An 18,147-nucleotide genomic window follows, 5' to 3' on the forward strand; every position below is an offset into this window, starting at 1 on the left:
CTGAGAAGGGTTCAGATAGTCAGTTTTGAATTACATGATGTCATAGATCTAAGGCCGGGGTCACACTAGCGATGAATACGGACGAGTGCTATGTGATAAAACATCGCATAGCACTCGGTCCAGTATTCATCTAGGAGGCAGCTCACATCACCATTTTTTTGTATTCGTATTATACATGCGAGTGAAATCACAGCATGCTGCGATTGTCACCGACACTTGTCCGAGTCTCGGCTCACTCGCACCCATATAAGCCTATGGGTGTGAGTGAGACAAAGCACATCACTCGGATATCATCCGAGTGATGTGCGATATACGCTGACCCCGGCAATGGAGGAGATGGAGAAATTAATTTCTCCGCCTCCTCCAAAGCTGTGCTCCGATCCTCTCTGTGCTAGAGGCTCGCAGCACAGACGCATGACACTCAGCTCTCGCAAGCAGCAGAGCAGGAGCTGAGGGTCATTAGCATATCGCATCCGATGCTCTCGCATCGGATGCAATAAGCTAGTGTGACCCTGGCCTAATGGAAATCAGAAGAATTAGTTGGATAGAAAGGCAAAATGAGCAATTGTAAGTACACAATGCTATGTAATAGGATGATTGCATATTTGCATAGCTCTCAAGTGTCCCAGATTCAGCAGGACTGTCCCAATTTGAGGGCTCAGACCTATTGCCCTGGCTTCTATACTGGCATTACTCTGACGTCTTCATCGCTCCCTAGCTCCTCCTTGGGAGGGGCTGCTCTCTGCATAAATTATATTATTCACTTCTGCGTTCAGGCCTCAACTCGAATCCCCATGTTCACAGCTCATAATGAAACACACAGGAGAATTTGTCAGAAATTGACATATATTGTAGGCAGTGACCCCAGAAGCAGATTATACATGTACATTGTATGTGTGGCACCCCAGAGTCCGGTTGCAACAGTGACATTGCCTCCCTTTGAAGGGTGATGTGATGTCTGGAAGCAGGAAGAGGTCCCCATGCCAGGTAATACACAGCATGTATCAAAATTCCTGCTCCAGACCAGAAGGGGGAGCTCTAGGCCCGACTTCTGGGGAGCTGCTCTCTCTGGTCAGGAGGAGGAGTCAGTGTAGTCTGTTAGGAAGCTAGTCTGAGGAGAGAGGAGAGAAAGGAAGCGGAGAAAAGGGCTCTGGGGAATTGCAGATGCGTCAGGGCTGAACCCGGAGCGGACCGCTGACGAGGACGCCAGAGTCCTTGGCTGTGCAGGTGCTGTACGCCCCGACAGCCAAATCTGGAGGGCAGGGGACTGCAAACTCCCTGGCCACACCGAACACCCGAAGGCACCGCAGCAGACCAGGAGCCCGGGGCTGCCGGTGATAGGTTCGCGCTGTCTGCCATATGGGTCAAAGCCAACACGCAGGAGAGGGACACAGCTTAGCTACAGGCAGCAGGAACCTGAAAAGAGGGTACAGCAGGAAGTCCTCCAACCCCACCTGGCAAGGTGGACCCCCTGAAAGCATCCAGGCTAGCTAGACTCCTGTCATCTGTAGCTGGTAACCCGGATTGCATGTTCATCTAATAAGTAGTAAAAGTAAAGAAAACTGCATTTTTCTGCGTCCCTTGCTTATTCTCTGCACCCCAACATTCACCACCACCTGAACCACCTGTTATATCTGCCCTGGGGCCCCGCTCTACCTGTGGGGAGCTGTACCATCTTGGCTGCTTTGCAATCGGCCCCAGTGGACCTGAACCGCAGCGTCGGCCATCCCTTGCTGAACACCACAGGTGGCGTCACGAATCAATCCCATATAACTTTCCCCCTTGCATTTTTATTGCATGCCCAGGGCCACGGAGTCGGGTCACGACCCCATGACTTCCCCAAAGAACTGTCCGACCCAGTTCCGAGTACCCCACGGCCCTGGTGGGTGTCACATATGCAGCAGTGCATTTCTTTGTACTTGCATACTGAGATGAAGAAAAAGTCAGAATTTTTGTTCCTATAAAACTACTAAAAATAAGCAATTACAAAAATATATTTTTGTGAGTCTCCCCGGTAATTCAACATTACAGGCATTGGCTAAATCAACTAAGCCACAAGCTCTGGTGATATGATGGGGAGAAGTTTGTATACTTGATCTGTATTGTAGGCTCTGACTCCACAGGCAGATTACGTAGTGAAACATTATACACAGCAGTGGATTTCTATTTCTCTATTCTAGAGGGAGAATAAGAGATATTTTTCATCCCATAAAATTGCTTAAAAAAAAATGAAAAACACTTAAAATAAGGTCATTATTAACGTGTTTATTTTTTAACATCACAGAACATGGTCATATTTGGCGTCCCTGTAGTTGTGACAACCCGCACATTACAGCTATCAGATTATTTACGGGGATTGGTAAATGACATTAAAAAAATGGTGTGATTGATATTTTTTCTCTATTAAACTATAAAAAATGTGCCATGTATACTCGAGTATAAGCCGACCCGAGTTTAAGCCGACGTACCTAATTTTACCTCAAAAAACGAGATAACTTATTGACTCGAGTATACGCTGAGGGGGGAGATGCAGCAGCTACTGGGTCCACAAGTCTCCCCTCTCCCCATGAGTCTTCCCTCTCCCCGTCGGTCCGCAAGTCTTCCACGGGGGTGTTTCTTACCCACTTCTTCACAGCAGCGGCGGTGGCGCCATCCTGTCATGTATGGAGTCCCGGAGGTAGCGGCGTGCCGGTAACGTATGGAGAAGCAGTAGCAGTCGTGGAGGCAAGCGGTAGCTGTACGGCAGGTGGAGGTTGCGGGCGGCCTGTATTTTCGATGTCACCGGGAGTGAAGCATGCAGCACTGAAAATACAGGCCGCCCACAACCTCCACCTGCCGTACAGCTACCGCTTACTCCATACATTACCGGCACGTCGCTACCTCCGGGACTTGATACATACCAGGATAGCGCTGCTCCGCCGCCGCTGTTGCTGTGAAAGAGGGGGTAAGAAACACCTCCGGGGAAGAGAGACAGACCAGGGGAGAGAGGAGACGGACCGGTGGGGGTGACTCGAGTATAAGCCAAGAGGGGCAGTTTCAGCCTAAAAAATGGACTGAAAATCTCTGCTTATATTCGAGTATATACGGTAATCGAAATTTAACGCCGAGGCCGTGTTCACATGTAGCATTAATACTACATTTTCTCTACTGTTTTTTTCTGCACCACACAATGCAATGATTATTGTTCGTTTGCTGTGTTCCTCTATGCGTTTTCCCCCATATTTGTCACGTTTTTGGTGCAGATGTGAAGCTCCACAGAAGCCTATAGAAAAAAAAAGCACCAAAACCGCAGCATTCAGTAGCGTATTCAAACCACAGAAGTTGGAGATTTCATGGAATCACGTCCACTTTGCTTTCAAAATTTAGGCCTTGTTCACATGTAGTGTAAATGCTGCATATTTTCTGATGCTTTTTTTTTTGCACAGAAATGTTGCCATTTAACTGTCCAAGCAAAATAGATGTGATTTCATGAAAACTGTGCCCCTAAAGACGCTGCTGAACTGTGTGGTTTTCCGGCTTTTTTCTCTCCTCTTCTATGTGGAGTCTAAAAAAAAAAAATGCATGTAAAATACTGCAGGTACTTTTTTAAGTGCAGAATCAAATCTTTTATGTACTATAAAAAAAAAATTAAAATTAAAAACGCAGCTTCACATCTGCATCAAATAAGGGGGAAAGAGAATTAAAAAAATGCAGCAAAAACCATAGAAAATTATTATTGTGTAGTTTGGTGCGGACATTTGCAGAATACAAGAAAAACACAGTATTTCTGCAATGTTTGAACATGGCCTTGCAGACATCAGATGCCGGATATCATATAGTGATGCTACATAAAGATGAGAAAGTTCTGGCGGCTCCGACTCTGAATTAATGAATAAAAAATAATCTACAGGTCCCAACTAGAGATGAGCAGGAGGCACAGATGACATCGCACCGGCCCTGGGGGATCAAAAACTGCGTCGGGGACGCTGGAAGGTGAGGTTCACAGCCTTCCTCCAGCAGCCAGGTAGCACTGACCTCAGCGCTGGACCAGAGACCCATGAATCCATCCGCTCATCTCTAGTCCCAACTGTCCCGGATACAGCGGACCTTCCCGGATTTGGGTCTACGCCCTGCAGTCTCAGACGTCTGAATTTCCCTCACTACCAGCGCCCCTCTGACACCTCATCCTGTCAGGCTAGAAAGAAATGGTAAATAGGTGTGTATTGGAATGTAGTCAAAATTTTACATGGCGTGCCGTGCACAGCGCATGATTTGTGCCTTTTTCTATTCCTAAAGTTGGGAGGTATGTGATTGCAATATATTAAAAGCATAGCATTTGCTTTAAAGGGGTTTTCCAAAATCTATAGGACAGAGTGATAACTGGGAGTCTGAATGCTGGGACACCAGAGACCCCGAGAGTGGGTCTCCAGAACCCCCAAAGCTGATGAATGAAGAGGAGTCCGAGCATTCACACCGTCACTCCATTCAAGACAGAGCCCCATTCTCTGGGTTTTCACAGTCCATTATCTATAGGTGTAGTAATTATAGGGGATAACTCAAGAGACTCTTTGCATGGAACAAGACAACTACAGGACACAGTTTTATAAGTGGTAAAGTCTATATTATCACACGGTGATTCAAACAGGTGCAGAGAGAAACACAAGTCCACAACACTTGGTGCAAATATCAAATGCAGCTCAGCAGTCTATAGGAAACTTCAGAGGAAAATGCAATCATGCAGAAAGTCTATGAAGCACAGTTATTCTTGAGGATACTTGACACGAATAAATCCTTGTCTTAGTCCAGGCACAGATAGATATGCTTATAAGGCAGTTCAAATAATATCTTAGCTCAACCAGGGAGGTCTGGGTAATAGTCTCAGGTTCTTGCAAAGCAGAAACAGCTTACATGTCCAGCAAATGCAGATGGAAGTAAACACGAGCAGCAGATGAAGGAGGATTACTGGAACTGGTGTATGCAGCAGGAACTCAGAGCAGAGTAGCAGGATCACCACACAGGTTCACAGGAACAGGTATATAGCCAGGGAGTCACCAGAGGTCAGGAGCTGGATGCAAGGCAGAATACTCTAGCACAGACTGAAGGCTGGGGTGGAGTTTTATAGCAGGAAGACACAGTGCACATGAGACCAAAGATGCCATCTTGGAAAAGGGCAGTAATGCACAAAAAGGTAATAAAAATTTTCAGAGTCCTGACAATAGGGGTCCTAGTGGTGGGACCAGGGACATAGCTATAATAGGTGAGAGAGTTCAAATCTGGGGCCAGGGGCCATAAAGGCCGCTTTGGCCCATGTGAAAAGACCGTTACTATTAATGATTTGCCATACTTTGGGGCTTATGAGCTACGAGTCACGATACTGCGTGGGACCTCCAACAATCAGTAAATTATCCCTTACACTATAAGTATGAGATAACCCATTCAATCCAGAATCCTGATAATTTAGTTCTGGTTGTTCCTAGCACAGGACTACATGAAGAGATACAACTACACAAATAATCAGATAGCTGAAAAGTATCTAAAATCCACTGTCAAGTTTTCAGACAATTTGGGATTTTTATAAAATCATTGTGCCATTTTTTTCCCCAGACAAAAGTGATCATGTCGGAAAAAAAAGGATACGGCCTGAGAAAGGCGACAATAATTGATGTTCCAGATTATCAGTTTCCGGATTAAGGAAATTTAGCAGTAACATAACGTCCCTTAATCCAGTAGCTCCACATGCACACATCGCCCTCAAGCACCTTCATTGTACACTTGCTCGGGCCACTGATCCTCGCGCATATGCTCCCATTACCGCCGAGCTGTAAGTTTAATTTTCTGAAACCCTGTAAATTCTTCCGGCTCCATCTGTTGTGCCGAGTAATCAGCAATGCAAGAAGTCGTAACTCACCAGCGAATCCTAAAACGTACAATATCAGAGATTGGGACACAAGACGATGATCTCTGCTTAAACCTATGACATCTGCTCCAGCAATCTTCCTAAGGGCTCGTTCACACTGCAGTGATTTTTCTCTTACATAATAACATTATTTTCATCAGTGTTTGGTTCATGCATCGGTTTAGATCATAGAAGTGTTTTTTTTGTTGCTTCCGAGAAGTTTTCTCAAGCTTCGCCTATCAAACAAACATTCGAGAGCAGTCCGATTTCTTCACCGACTTCCACCAGTGACTTGGATGAAAATCAGAAATATGTCTGTGTTTTGATGAGGACCACTCGTTTGGCAAAAATATTTGGACATGTGAACACCACTTTAGGGTATGTGTCCACGTTCAGGATTGCATCAGGATTTGGTCAGGATTTTCCATCAGTATTTGTAAGCCAAAACCAGGAGTGGAACAATTAGAGGAAAAGTATAATAGAAACATATGCACCACTTCTGCATTTATCACCCACTCCTGGTTTTGGCTTACAAATACTGATGGAAAATCCTGACCAAATCCTGATGCAATCCTGAACGTGGACACATACCCTTAGGGTATGTTTCCACGGTTAGGAAACGCTGCTTGTTTGACGCTGCGCAGAGCTGCAGCGTCAAACACGCAGCGTCCAGATGTTCCAGCATAGTGGAGGGGATTTTATGAAATCCCGTCTCCACTATGCGTGGAAACCCGCACGCGGCGGCCCTGCGATTACGGACATGCTGCGCGTCTTTTCAGATCGCAGCATGTCCGTACACCTTGCGGGGACGCAGCGTCCCCGCAAGGCATATCACAGGGCGCTATGGGAGAGAGCGATCATCCCGGATGTGAAGAGTTAACACATCCGTCATGATCGCGTCCCAGAAAGGGGGCGGGGCTTAGCGCCGAGCGGCTTCGCCGCTGCGGCGGTACCGCCGGCCATCCTGACAGTGGAAACATACCCTTAGGGTATGTGTCCACGTTCAGGATTGCATCAGGATTTGGTCAGGATTTTTCATCAGTATTTGTAAGCCAAAACCAGGAGTGGAACAATTGGAGGAAAAGTATAACAGAAACATATGCACCACTTCTGCATTTATCACCCATTCCTGGTTTTTGCTTACAAATACTGATGAAAAATCCTGACCAAATCCTGATGCAATCCTGGAAAGTGATGACCACGGCACTCAGGGATTCTTGGGAGGTGCTCAAGTTGGGGATCCAACCCGTAATTTGCGACTGAAAATATACTTGGCACTCAAGAGAAATTTGTTGCAAGATTCAAAAGTAGATTTTTATTTTGGTGCATCCAGCTCAACATATAAACGTTTTCGGTCTCGACAACTGAGACCTTCATCAGATATAGTTGTCAACGCTGGAGACCATGGGTGGTGTGTGTGGGTCACACACTGGGTGTATAGCCAGGGAGCGGGAGCGCAAGGCGCCTGAGACAATGAAGGGCAGTGTGAGGCGCTTGTAGCAAAGCGAGGTACTCGCAGGGTGAGGAGCGCTGAACGATACCGCTGCCAGGGGTGAAGTAGACGCTGTGCTGCTGTGCAGGGAGACGCTCCCGGCGCTGGTCTCCAGCGTTGACAACTATATCTGATGAAGGTCTCAGTTGTCGAGACCGAAAACGTTTATATGTTGAGCTGGATGCACCAAAATAAAAATCTACTTTTGAATCTTGCAACAAATTTCTCTTGAGTGCCAAGTATATTTTCTGATGCAATCCTGAACGTGACTACATACCCTTAGGGTGAGTTTCCACGGTCAGTAAACGCTGCGTGTTTGACGCTGCGCAGAGCTGCAGCGTCAAACACGCAGCGTCCAGATGTTCCAGCATAGTGGAGGGGATTTTTTGAAATCCCGTGTCCACTATGCGTGGAAACCCGCATCCGTCTTCCCTGCGACTCCGGACATGCTGCGCATCTTTTCAGATCGCAGCATGTCCGTACACCTTGCGGGGACGCAGCGTCCCCGCAAGGCATATCACAGGGCGCTATGGGAGAGAGCGATGATCCCGGATGTGTACAGTTAACACATCCGGCATCATCGCGTCCCAGAAAGGGGGCGGGGCTTAGCGCCGAGCGGCTTCGCCGCTCCGGCGATACCGCCGGCCATCCTGACCATGGACACATACCCTTATAGTCTGTGAAGAACACGTATATGACACGCTTGTGGAAAACGGACATCTGAGTGAGAGGATCAACTCATCACCCGTCGTACAATATTTCAGCAGCACAGAGTATTTCAGTAAGGGTGCTTATATACAGTGGTGGAAGCAGAGTCCCTCAGCAGCACAGAGTACAGGGAGGACCATTTATATATATCCACCTAAATAAAATGGGAATGGTTGGTGACATCAACTTTCTGTTTGTGCCACATTAGTGTATGGGAGGGGAAAACTTTTCAAGATGGGTGATGACCATGGCGGCCATTTTGAAGTTGGCCATTTTGGATCCAACTTTATTTTGTTGAATGGGAAGAGGGTCATGTGACACATCAAAGTTATTGAGAATTTCATAAGAAAAACAGTGGTGTGCTTGGTTTTAGCATGCCTTTATTCTTTCATGAGTTATTTACAAGTTTATGACCACTTATAAAATGTGTTCAAAGTGCTGCCCATTGTGTTGGATTGTCAGTGCAACCCTCTTCTCCCACTCTTGACACATTGATAGCAACACTGCAGAAGAAATGCTAGCACAGGCTTCCAGTATCCGTTGTTTCAGACGCTGCACATCTCGTATCTTCACAGCATAGACAATTGCCTTCAGATGACCCCAAAGATAAAAGTCTAATGGGGTCAGATCAGGAGACCTTGGTGGCCATTCAACTGGCTCACGATGATCAATCCACTTTCCAGGAAACTGTTCATGTTGGAATGCTCGGACCTGACACCCAAGATGGTGCACCACCACATTATGGGTGTCAGGTCCCAGCATGGCTGCCATGGTCACCAGCCATCTTGAAAAGTTTTCCCCCTCCCATATACTAATGTGCCACAAACAGGAAGTTGATATCACCAACCATTCCCATTTTATTTAGGTGTATCCATATAAATGCCCACCCTGTATTTCAGTAATCGTGCTTTTATACAGTGGTGGAAGCAGAGTCCCTCAGCAGCACAGATTATTTAAAAAATATAACCGTTTTGTTTAAGTTCTGCCATACAGCAGGGTCGGAGTTAATATCACAGATATTAGGGGGTCCAAGATCAGGAAATAGGTTGATTTTCAGAGCAATTGCCGACCCTAATACTATCCATGATTCTCGTAAGAGACCATGAACATAGTTAAAAAGAGGAAAGAGTAGTTTCACCAGCAGCACAGAGTATTTCAGGAGAGCGATGTGCATATTTTATGTGAGATACAGTGCAGCAAGAATGGTGTTCCTAGGCAGCAGAAGACGAGTGTGTTGGCTACATGTGAGGTCAGAGACTGAATTTAACATAGTGGACAGCACAGAGTATTTCAGGAGAGAAGGGATCTTACTGCTTGGCCCCCCAGGCCTCATCTCTGTGCCTCAGCCTAGAACCCAATACAACTATATTTATAAGATTAGTCTCGTTGCAGCAGTAATATCAGGGCACTTACGGTTTTGTCGTCCTGGCGCGGCTCCTGTATGTAATATCCAGGAAGGTCTGATGCCTGCAGCTGCCTCAGCTCAGGGCTATTACCTGTCAGGTGTGTCCAGGAAAGGCCGTACTGGGCCCCTGGCCCTCAAGGGAGGCCAGCATGACGGGGTCACAGGGAATGACAGAGCCTCAGGGTAGGCAAGGGCAAGTCGGGGTTAAATAGTTTCCTTGGACTGTGTATTTTTGAATTGGACACAGGGGGGGCGGGGTTTGGATGAGGCAGGGAGGAGCAAGCAGGGGGAGCTTTCTGAGGGGGTGATCTGGAGAAAAAACTGCCAATTTCACCTCAGCAACTGCCACGCTCACCTGCTGGTCCGGCGGTTGCTGAAATCCAGCACACAGGGCACCGAATGGCTGCAGCAGTCTGTCAGCAGCCTTCTGGACGGAGCGGTGACGGGACCGGCCCAGGTACCAGCAGAGGGACGCCGTCCAGGCCTCCGGCGCGCTTGAGCCCTGACGTCACCCCTCGGGCCCGGCGCCGTTATCAGGAGCCCCTCTCGGGACCCTCCGGCGGGAGATGCGAGCAGCGGTGCAGCAGCGGCCCACGGCAGAGCCAGGAGGAATCCGGCGGCACAGCAGAGCCTGCAGCAGGGGGAGGTGTCGGCCTCCTCCTCGATGTGTGTGTCTCACCAGGTGTTGGGACCAGGAGCGGCGGGCTGCACCAGGTCAGGTGAGCCTGCTCGGCGCGGAGGAGCGGGCGCTTGCAGGAGGCGGGGGCCTTATTCCCAGGCCTCTCGGCGTGGGGCATCTAGCGGGCGGCGTTCTGCCAGCCCTGTCAGCAGCGCTCTGCCTGGGACGGGGCACGGAGCTGGAGGGCTGACGTCCTCTAGCCAGCGCAGGCCGGGGCTGAGTCCAACCAGGGGGTCAGGTCATGTCACAGCTGCGGACAGGAACACTTCCCAGCACGGGCAGCGCTACGCTGGCTCAGGCATCTTCACAGTGGCGGCGTTGGCAGCAAGGGACCCTGCACCTTCGGATGGGGTATCACAGGATTCAGCAGTCAGCCGTCTGACTTACCCGGGGATCAACGGATGGAGAGCCCAGGAGAGGAGCACGTTCGTCTGGCTTCAGGATCTTTGGCTGCCGGGTCCACAGAGCTCGGGCAGCTAGGTGAGGACAATCCTTTTCTTTCATGTACCCCTGTGTTAGCTCCCTGTGTCGGTGTTAGTCGGGATGTATTTATGGTGGGAGTCGGGGGGGGGTTAGGTCTTATCATGCATGGGCTTAGAGATCTGGCGGCGCTATGGGGATCGGGGGGTTCAAACCTGGGGTCTTCTCCTTCTGCGGCATGGCTTGGGAATCCGGAGGAAGTTTCGGGTTTGAGGGGTTCTCTGGGGGGGTTCGCTGGTATTAGTTCTGGGAGTATGTCATCAGATAACATGGGGAATGATGCTGCGTCGCCGAGTGCTGCCGTACCATCGGTTAGCGTATCTGTTGCCAGTCAGGCAGGGGAAGCGGAAAAAGATACCTCAGTGCGTTTGGATGACGCGGCCCGTGGGGAGGTATACGTTTGTTTCGAGGGACCGTTGGGTGCACACTTAAAAAGTGAAACTAGGGAGAAAATTTGGAAAGGGGAATACGTGAAAATATTCTCCTTATTACCACTAGAGCGTTTTCAATTGGACAGGCTGCGCAAAGATGATTTAAAAAAAAGAGGAGGAAGAGAAAAGGCGTTTTAGGCTGATTCCTAGGACGCTTTCTAATTGGTTGCAGGCATTCGCCATTTTGGCGAGTGTGATTGGGGAGAGGTCCCCCGAGAACTGCTCGGGGCTCTTTTGTTACATGGATGCGATTGGGGAAGCTTATCGAACTTACGGGGGCCAAGGTTGGCTCAGATACGATGAGCAATTCTGGCAGCGGAAGGCCATTAGGCCCAGTATTCGGTGGGATCACAAAGATATAGCTTTGTGGATGAAGGTTATGGTTCCGTCACGCTTCGGGTCAGGCAGCCAGTTTTTTCCTGGAAGCGCTGGGGATTCAGGGCAGTCGGGACACTCAGCGGCAATGCAGAGAGGACTGTGCTTTGCATTCAATGAGGGATCATGTAAATTTGGGGGAAAATGCAAATTCAAGCATGAATGTGCAACTTGCGGAGGACCACACGGGTCATCCAAATGTTTTAAGGGTGGCAGACAGAGAAGCGGAGACGGTTCTGAAAAAAGGAATGACGCTAATTCGTCTGGACGTGATGGTGCCATTTCTAAATAGGTACCCTGAGATACTAGCTGCAGCTTTGTTAGCAGGAGGTTTCCGGGATGGTTTCCGTATTCCATTCGTGGATGCGGCACATAATTTTTCCACAAAAAAATTTGAAATCGGCTCTGCAATTTCCTGACGTGGTTGCTAATAAGCGGGAAAGCGAAGTTAAATTGGGCAGGATGGCCGGCCCTTTTCCAGTTGCGCCTATACGCAATTTGAGGGTTTCCCCGTTGGGTGTGGTACCAAAAAAGGAACCCAATAAATTCAGATTGATTCATCATCTGTCCTTTCCGAAAGGGTCCTCAGTAAATGACGGAATTGACCCTCAGTTATGTTCGGTGATTTACACTTCATTTGATGCGGCTATGGATTGGGTGCGGGTATGTGGGGGTGGCGCACTGTTGGCGAAAACTGATATCGAAGCCGCGTTCAGGCTACTACCGGTTCACCTGGAGAGTATGCATCTTCTGGGTTGCTATTGGGATGGAGGTTTTTTCGTCGATCGATGTCTCCCCATGCGTTGTTCCCTTTCCTGCGCGTACTTCAAAACTTTTAGCACCTTTTTGGAGTGGGTGGTGAAGGCGTGTCGGACTTGAAATCTTGCATTCACTATCTGGATGATTTCCTGTTTATAGTCCCGGCTCAAAGTACCGATTGCTCGGTGCTATTGCACACTATGGAGAGAGTGTGCAAGATTTTCGGGGTTCCTTTAGGTGCGGACAAAACTGTGGGTCCAGTAACTGTTCTGAAGTTTTCTGGGTATAGAAATCGATACCTTAGAAATGGTGTGCAGGTTGCCTGGAGAGAAGGTTAGCGCTCTGAGTGAAGAGGTGTCTAGGGCATGTAGTGCAATCTTTGCTTGGCAAATTGAACTTCGCTTGCCGTATCATGCCGATGGGAAGGGCATTCTGCCGCAGGTTGTCTTTGGCGACCAAGGGCGTTCGATCTCCGGTTAATTTTATCAGACTAAAGAAGGAATTGCGTGAAGATTTGGCAGTATGGGTGAATTTTTTGGAGAATTACAACAGAAAATCTATCTGGATAAAACCGGTCGTGAATTCAGATGATTTGGGTTTCATCATTGCCGTGGTGGACGATCGTGGTTTTGGTTTGTTTTTTCAAGGCAGTTGGTTGTTGGCTGAATGGCCTGGTTTCTGGCGGGACCAAGGTTGGCTACAAAATCGGGTTCTTCCTCATTTGTTTCCTATCATTGTTGCGTTGTCGTTATGGGGCAACAGTGTGCAAGACAGGAAGATTCGTTTTCCATGTGGGTCCGATGTGGTTGCTGTGGCGATAAATTCACTGTCGGCTGATTCACCGGTGGTAGTAAAAATTTTGCAGCGTTTGGTGTTTTTGGGCTTATCTTTGAATTTGTGGATTGTGGCGGAGGTCAGGACGATGGCTTCTAACCCTATCTCTGTTGCTCTTTCTCACTTGCAGGGAGATCGTTTTCAAGAATTGGTACCTCAGGCGGAGTCAACAGGCCGGGAGTGCCCAGCGGAGTTATGGAAGCTTCCTGGCGGGCAGTAGATTATCTGTTTCAGAATTCTTTATTGGCTAGGTCTTGGAGCCAGTATCAGCAGGCATGGGGTACTTGGGAAGAGTGGGGTGTTTCTTTAGGGGCGGGGCTACAGGATGAGAGCAGATTATTGTTGTTGATCGGGCATGTTAAAGAGTCGGTTGGTCCGTGTCGAGACTGAACAAGTTGTTGGCGGGTATTGCATTTGGTTTCAAGGCTCGGGGCCTTAAGGACATCACAAAGTCTTTTTTGGTAGTTCAGACGTTAAAGGGATGGAGAAAAGGTTGGGCGGTGAGTGATAAAAGACGCCCGGTATCATACGAGGTATTGCTAATTTTGGGCAATCAGTTAGCTTCAGTCTGTTCATCGCAATGGGAAATAATTATTTTAAGGCGGCCTTCACATTAGCGTTCTTTGGAGCCTTTCAGTTAGGAGAGTTGGTCAGCCCCTCTAAAAGAACCAAAGGGGGTTTGTTGAGGGAAGACGTGGACGTGTTTAATGATAGGGTAGTTATTCGGCTTCGATTTTCCAAGACAGACAGTCAAGGTAATGGCGGTAAAGTGATGTTATTTAAGGTGGCTGGTCCCCCGTTATGCCCGGTCCTGTGTGTCAATGCTTTCATGGGGATGGGCGGAAGGTTGTCCAACCCCCTTTTGGTCCATGAGGACGGTTCCTTTTTATCTCGATTTCAGTTCATAGTGGTTTTTTTAAGAAATGTTTGATCGCAGGGGGAATTTCACCGGGGGAAGTGGGCACTCATTTAGGATCGGCGCAGCGACGGAAGCTGCCAGGAGGGGCCTGGGCGAGGAGGTGGTTAAAAAGATCGGGCGGTGGGAGTAGAGGAGATTCATTTCCTATATCCGCCCGGACTTGGTCTAATGGTTTAATAGTTGAGTTGGTTTTTTCTTATTGTTGTGTTATCTATTTCAGGCTGCGAGCACCGGCTGGTGTGGATCATGGGCCACTCTTTCGTTTTTTGGGCGGCTTTGCGGGCCGCAATTCGGCCGGACGGGCAGCAACTGGGGTTCTCAAGAGAGACAGCGATTCTGCGGTGGATCGGGAAACGTGGAATGATATGGAGCCAGTTTTTGCCGGAGTTCCACCAGTTTGTTCGTTTGGATCGAGCTCCGGATGTGGTAGTAATTCATTTGGGCGGGAATGAATTGGGCAAGAGGCCCTGTAGGGAATTGATAAAGGACATAAAGTTCGACATTTTAAGACTTTGGGCGGCGTTTCCGAAGTTGTTAGTTGTCTGTTCGGATATTATCCCTAGGAAGGTGTGGCGCGGTGCTCGCTCAATTGAGGGGATAAATAAGGCCAGAATAAAAGTAAATAGGGCGGTATCTCGGTTCATGGCGCGGAATGGGGCGTTGGTAGTACGTAATGTAAATTTGGAATCAGGAAAGGGCGAATATTGGAGGGCAGATGGCGTGCATTTAAATGCAATCGGGGTCGACATGTGGTGTCTCGTGTTCAGGAAGGAATTGAGACGGGTTTGAAGGTGTGGAGGGACACAAATGTTTGAGGTGTCAAAACATTTATGTTGGTGGCGGGGGAGGGAGGTCCTCGAAGTTGGTGGAAAGAGGGGAATGGCGGATTGTAGGGGGGGACATCTAGTGGTCCTGGACTCCCCCGGAGTGGATTGCGAGTGGTTGTGGTAGATCAGCCCGTGGAGGGGCTGATTAAAGGATTTGGTAATCGGTTGGTTTGGCCGGGTTGGTCATTACCTGCCTCCGAGCTGGTGCTTAGCGGCTGGAGGCAAGACTAAGCCTGGAGGCCAAGGTACACAATTTGAATTTATGCAAGGTTATTTTTTAGGCTTCAAGGACCACCACTCCCTGGGGGGGATATTGTTTACATGTTGTATTGTATTCAAATCCAAAATAAGTCTGAAATTGCCATAACCAATGCAATAAAGACTAAAAAACACAATTTCAATGATTCTAATATTATAATGTTTATTAATAATTAAACCATATATTAATTCATAATTTTAACAGTAATAACCTCCAATGTGAAGAGGAGCGGATACATACACATAACATCACTTTTTTTGACCCCTATGTAAGCAAAATTCCAATATATATATATAAAACCCACTGCCTTTAACAGAGAAACATAAGTCTCCTCATGGATGGCAGCCTATCATTAGTATGCCCATGAATACTATTAGCTTTTATACACAAAAAGTGCCTTTGTAACCATAAACCAGAGCTTGTGCTTGTATTACTGCCATCTAGCATGTATCTCCAACAATGCTCTTTATTTCATTAATATGTTACAAATGCAAACTGCAATTAAAGAAAGCGGGCAAAAAAGACGCCCCCTGAGGAAGTGTTACGAAACGCGCGTCGGGGTACAGGAACGGAGACACGGACATCATACCCCATGTAAGTGAAAAAACCTCCTTTTTGCCCGCTTTCTTTAATTGCAGTTTGCATTTGTAACATATTAATGAAATAAAGAGCATTGTTGGAGATACATGCTAGATGGCAGTAATACAAGCACAAGCTCTGGTTTATGGTTACAAAGGCACTTTTTGTGTATAAAAGCTAATAGTATTCATGGGCATACTAATGATAGGCTGCCATCCATGAGGAGACTTATGTTTCTCTGTTAAAGGCAGTGGGTTTTATATATATATATTGGAATTTTGCTTACATAGGGGTCAAAAAAAGTGATGTTATGTGTATGTATCCGCTCCTCTTCACATTGGAGGTTATTACTGTTAAAATTATGAATTAATATATGGTTTAATTATTAATAAACATTATAATATTAGAATCATTGAAATTGTGTTTTTTAGTCTTTATTGCATTGGTTATGGCAATTTCAGACTTATTTTGGATTTGAGTGTAGTTTTAACACAATAAAACAATAGGGCCTTTTTCTTTAGGTGATTATGTTGTATTGTATGTTTAATAAAAGGCTGCTGTGGCCATTTAATCCAAATCTGGTGTAATTATTATTATTATTTATTATTATAGCGCCATTTATTCCATGGCGCTTTACATGTGAGGAGGGGTATACATAATAAAAACAAGTACAATAATCTTGACCGATACAAGTCACAACTGGAACAGGAGGCGTGAGGACCCTGCCCGCGAGGGCTCACAATCTACAAGGGATGGGTGAGGATACAGTAGGTGAGGATAGAGCTGGTCATGCAGCAGTTTGGTCGATTGGTGGTTACTGCAGGTTGTAGGCTTGTCGGAAGAGGTGGGTCTTCAGGTTCTTTTTGAAGGTTTCGATGATGTGTAATGTCATTATTCAGGAGGGGACCTTATGATAAGGCAGTTTACGATAGATCGGATTCAGGAAGTAATTAAGGTTAGGTAATTTAAGTCAGTAAAGGCGGTCATGAGTCACGTGTACCCCTTACGTCATGTCCATCTGGCACTACTTAAAGAGCCAGTAACCCTGAAAAGTGCAGCTTATAAAGGTGCATGAGTTGTCTTATTTTCCCTTGGTTTCTTTCATCTGATCTTTGTGTTCCATCAGCGCCATTATTTGAATAAGCCCTAGAAGTCTCAAGAGGTTCTCAGCCTTAAAGGAGGAGTGTACAGGACACGTTATACCATTCATTTCTGTGATGTCCATGGTGCTAATGCTTTACCTTTACCCTTGCAGACCGTGCAATGCTCCCTGGGTAAAAAGGTATGCAAATGAGATCTCCTTCAGGATGAGAAAAGCTGTCTCTATAGTGCCACCTAAGTCAGTGACTGACCTTTTAGGCTGAGGTCAGATGGTGGCATTTGTGACGCGGCCAAGCATCACTCTGCACAGCTGCTACATTGTAATAAGGGTGGGTTTGGTCACATTGTAGAGTGACGCAATAACAACGAACAAATTGCAAAAAGTCGGGATAACTTAAAGTTTTTGCAACTTGCTTGTTGTGGTCATGGTAGCCTAGTGGCTGAAACACCTCTCCATTCACCTGCATTACACAGCAGATTTACAGAGCGAGTCGCCGTGTAGCCCCAGCCTTGCAGTCCCTGGCCACATCACACCTGGATTATTTATCCAAATCAAAATGATCTCCAAAAGACCCCCCTTCTCAGACCGTCGTCTCTGGGTTCTTCGTCAATGCAGAACTGAGGACTGGTTGGTAGGAAGAGGATTTTTTTGGCGAAGGTCTCATTAAACACTGCAAATGGCTGCAATGTTGTATTTACCTGTTATATTTTTCTATTCCTGAAGAATCCCTTTCAAAGGAATCTGTCAGCAGGTTTTTGCTATGTAATCTGAGAGCACCTTGATGTATGGGCAGAGACCCTGATTACAGTGATATGTCACTTACTGGGCTGTGTTTTGCTGTTTCAATACAATCAGTGTTTTATCAGCAGGATATCATCACTACATGACTAGGCACCTTGTGCCTCCTGGTCCAACTTTGCCCCCACTACTAATTTGCAGCTTTTCAGGAAGGGGTTACACACAGCTCAGCATTCCGAGCTCTGCTACATCTACAGCAGAGAAAACTGTGATTGTATCACAAATGCTGTACCCAGTAAACCAAGTGACACATTTCTGGAATCAGGGTCTCTGTCCCTACCAGATTGTAATAGATTTTCACATATTGTATAGTCAGCTTCTCCTCCATACTGAGCTGGCTGATAATAGAGAACAATAGATGGCATCCACCCACATATTAATTCTGCAACACATTTACTTAAAACCCATTCTGCTGACTCGCTGCAACTCAGTGTAGTGACCGCCGCACGCTCAATTATCGTCTACTTTTGCTTCTTTGACATTAAATATCTCTAGAAGATGTCGCTTCCTTCAGACCGAACTTCTGCACTTTCTGTGAAGAATTGATCCTGGTTTTCCACTTGAAATGACAAGAAATGCATCTGACATAAAGCAATAAGCCGCAGATCAAATATCAAAGACTTTC

At 47.0% G+C, this 18,147-nt stretch overlaps 1 protein-coding gene across 2 annotated transcripts in view; it reads right to left on the bottom strand.

Moving 5' to 3' along the window:
* The window catches only part of LOC143806570 (uncharacterized), a 99,021-nt gene extending 89,239 nt beyond the window's left edge, over positions 1-9,782 (bottom strand). For both annotated transcript variants that reach the window (XR_013221512.1, XR_013221511.1), the window contains exon 1: positions 9,489-9,782. The gene's annotated coding sequence lies outside the window, so the exon portion shown is untranslated. The remainder of the gene's footprint in view (positions 1-9,488) is intronic.
* Between the last annotated feature and the right edge of the window lie 8,365 nt (positions 9,783-18,147).

This window comes from Ranitomeya variabilis, chromosome 2, assembly GCF_051348905.1.
Source record: "Ranitomeya variabilis isolate aRanVar5 chromosome 2, aRanVar5.hap1, whole genome shotgun sequence".
Classification (NCBI taxonomy): domain Eukaryota; kingdom Metazoa; phylum Chordata; class Amphibia; order Anura; family Dendrobatidae; genus Ranitomeya; species Ranitomeya variabilis.